This window comes from Austrofundulus limnaeus, unplaced genomic scaffold, assembly GCF_001266775.1.
Source record: "Austrofundulus limnaeus strain Quisiro unplaced genomic scaffold, Austrofundulus_limnaeus-1.0 Scaffold246, whole genome shotgun sequence".
NCBI lineage: Eukaryota > Metazoa > Chordata > Actinopteri > Cyprinodontiformes > Rivulidae > Austrofundulus > Austrofundulus limnaeus.
In genome coordinates this window covers 616,743-620,575 of record NW_013952648.1, presented here as the reverse complement: position 1 = coordinate 620,575, position 3,833 = coordinate 616,743, and positions in this window count along the sequence as shown.

Genomic DNA, 3,833 nt, shown 5'->3' with positions numbered 1-3,833 from the left:
CTCCTAAATCACTCGTACGCACAACTTAAGAACAAATCTGTGCGTACGAACGGTTCTTGCATGAGGCCCTTTGTTTTTGGCAGAACTGATTAAATTGGTTGCTTTCCATTTCAGCAGAGTCTATACATTTTCAACAGGACTGATTTCAAAGTTTTGGGAAAGCCAGTCCAGAAGCTAAATGTTAGCTTCTTCCATTCAGAAACCTGTTTTGATGTGTTTGGTGTGTCGGAGCACTCAATCGAATTTAAGCTTCAAAAGTTCAGCTGTTGATTTCAGTTGAAGATGAAGAATTTGGAGGTAATCATTATTTATCATTTCATCCACTTTGARCAATGTTCCTGTGGCTCCACAGCATGATGTTACCACCACCGTGCTACGGTGTTATTATGTTYTTGGGTTTGAAAAGTTCACCTCGACTCATCCAAAATTCAGTACAGATTATGAGAAATTTGTTGGAACAAAAGACAAAAGAAAAAAAGAAACACAACTGAGGTGCATAGAGCCATAAAACTCAGTTTCAGAAACACATCAACAGATATTTTGGTGAATTCCTATCTGTATTTTTGTGTTTTTCTACCAATAGTTATAAAYCATCTTCCATGGAATCCAACATGATTTAAAATATGGCAAGTAGTACGATCAGAAAATGACCTTGGAGTTCAGYTTGGGTGATTCTGAATGGCTTTCTTGGCTGTTTTTTTATTATCTTCACAAACACACTGCAAAAATCTAAAAACAATTGTAAAAAGATCAGATTATACGGATGTAACAAGTAACTGGGAGAGCAAAAGTCCATAGGGTGATGGGGAGGACATGGGCCAAGGTTGACATGCATAAATGGGCTTGGGCTCCGTTCATAACTGCTTTGCAGTTCTAATTTATTTTTGAAGTTAAACAGTATTCGGTTACAACATATACAAGGATAAAAATGCTGATGTTAAAAGAAAAGAAACATATTTGGTTATAAAATGTTTACTATTATTTTTTAAGAAGAAAAATCAAAATAATCATAATTGTGAAGTTAAAATTGAATCAGGCTTGAGTATATGTCTCAAAACAAGATCAATTTTTTTAGCTGAATATAAAAGTGTAAGACATGGTTAGGTGGACAGTTTTTGCAGTTTGGTGAACCTGGGGTTGCATTTCCTCTTGTGTCCACATCTTAGTAGATCGGCCATTCTTATTTTTATTTTTAGAGACCTAGATCTATTAAAAACATTAGGGCTTCAAATAAACATTATACRTACTCCTCATGTTACAACTCTGTGGTGATCAAACCCATAGCRTGCTGGGGAGRACATGGGCCAAGGTTGACATGCWTWAATGGGCTTGGACCCCTGTCGTAACTGCTTTGCAGCTCTAATTTGTTTTCAAGTTATACAGTACTCTGTTACAACAGACACAGTCTGATACAAGGGTAAAAATACTGATGTTAAAAGCAAAGAAACGTATTTGGTTACAAAATAGCTACAATTCATTAAAAAAAGAAAATATCAAAAATAATCATAATTGTGAAGTTAGAATCAATAATTGGGCTTGAGTATTTCAGTCTCAAAACAAGATCCAAAACACTTTTTAATTTGGATATMAGAGTGTAAGATTTGGTTAGATGGGCGATTTTTGCAGTCTGGTGAACCCGGGGTTGCATTTCCTCTTGCGTCCACATCTTAGGAGGTTGTCCTACAAATCTTATAGTTTTCACTAACCTTGGCAGCTGCGTTCARAGGAACATGAAGCTACACATGTGTGTTCATGTTTAGTCTGACACTTTACCCAAAAGGTTTAATCAACAAAGCAGAAACATTCATGTTTTAAAAGCTTTTGTTTGAAGATAACCTCTTGCTTTTTGGGGTTTCGTTGTTGTTTATGTGAATCGTGACCTAGACACCAGACAGTTGTAAACATTCACTGTCGCATCAGATCGGCGATCATGGAAGTGTTTATCGTCTAAGACATAACAAAAAAAAAAAACATCCTTCATGTCCCCTGCTTGTAAATGAGCCATCATGACCACAAACATCACAGGAACCAGACGTTTCTACGCTTGGCTTCGTGAAGAAAATCACTCAGTTTCATTGGACAGCGCCGGCCTCTTCTTGGCTGTACGCTGCCGATAAATAACAGGAGTGTTTCACAAACGCCAGGGTAAACAAAAGCTTTTTTTTTTTTTTCTCGGAGACTCGAGCCTCCTTATCTGCTCTGCTCCGAGCAGTTTGATGATGTGGTTAGAAACAGCTGTCTGCGATGGCAGCCACCCCCAACCAGCCCTCCGCCCTCTGTAGTCAGTTTTTGTGTCTCGCCTGGTTGGGATCCTGTCAGTAACAGGCAGATCTTCAGGTGACGCCTCCTCAGCCCTCATTTCCTCTGCTCCGTCTCGCTTTCATCTCTCTGTCTCAGAGGCCTCGGAGACGTGACTTGGCCCATTTCGGAAAAATTCCTTCCATCGCCCGTTTTCGAAACGGCGCATTGTGTTTTACTACAGGTGCTTAACGATTTCTTCTCCTCCCTCTGTTGTCTCGACTTGTTTTCTTTCCTCCTCGGCCTCTCCCGGCTGCCGCCAAAAGMGCCGCGTCCTTCTTCGATAAAAATGTCACCGCACAAGACGAGCAGGAGCGCGAGGCGCGCGGCGTATCGGGCTTCCTATCAAACACGTTGTTCTGAAGCACCAACAAAATGCTTTGTGCAGTGTGTTGCGTGGCTTTGTCTGTTCTCGTCACTTTTATCTGTTTTTATGAATGTGTGCAAACATTGAAGCCATCACGAGGCAGCTGTTCTGATGAACTTTAGCTAGCTTTAGCAAACCTGAACTTCTTTTTTTAAAATATATTTCAGCTCTAATCGCATCACTCTGCAGTTCTAACGAGCAATTTGAAGCTTTGGCAGCTGTTTGAGTTCAGAGAAAAGCAAACACTATGTGAAAGTGCCAAACTGTATTAGCTCACTGTTAATGTGTTGACGTGCGAGGCTTTGTTGACAAAAGGCTTCACGGTCCTTGACTGTGAAATCTCACCGTTAGCCTGAGCTACTTGCAAAGGAAAAAAAAGAGCACATGAGGAGTTACACTGAAGACAAACAACTGAAAACAGGTTTGTATTTACATTTTTCTCTGATATTTGCCCAGCGTATGAGAAATTCTTGGAAGACGTAGTCATTTCCCACGTTTGGACGTACATCCATTGATTCATCTATTTCAAAATGGCCGCCACATCAGCCAAAAACACTAAATCATTGCTAAAATTCATTAAATCGCATAGATATTGAGCTAAATTTTAGGGAGGTCATTGAGAATGATTGCGCAATTAGTTTTCCTAACGTTTTAGCATTAGCTGTAAGAGTCAGCAAAACATCTCATGAGTCACAGGATGGATTTTAATAAAACACGAGCTAAAATTTGGCGTCACAGATATCCTGAGCGGCCGTGGAAAGTCTCTTATTAATAGTACAGGCAGGTGAGGCTTGATTGGAGAACGTAACGTCCCAGTTTGTTCCACGGAATATACCCCGCTGATTCCAGGGAACACACTGCCCATGCATTGTTCAAATATAATTCTGTGTTTGATCAGATCATGCATGAAAGGATTTTGTTTGTCAAACAGAAAAATGTTCTCATCTTTTTTTTTACATTTTGTTTGCATGACATGTTGGATTTCAAATGCTTTTTTAAATATGAAATAAAGTAGAAACAAAAATACATTTATATATAAAATAAGATTGTGCTTTAAATAAATAATTTATGCTTTAAATAAATAATTAGTGATATCTATCTATCTATCTATCTATCTATCTATCTATCTATCTATCTATCTATCTATCTATCTATCTATCTATCTATC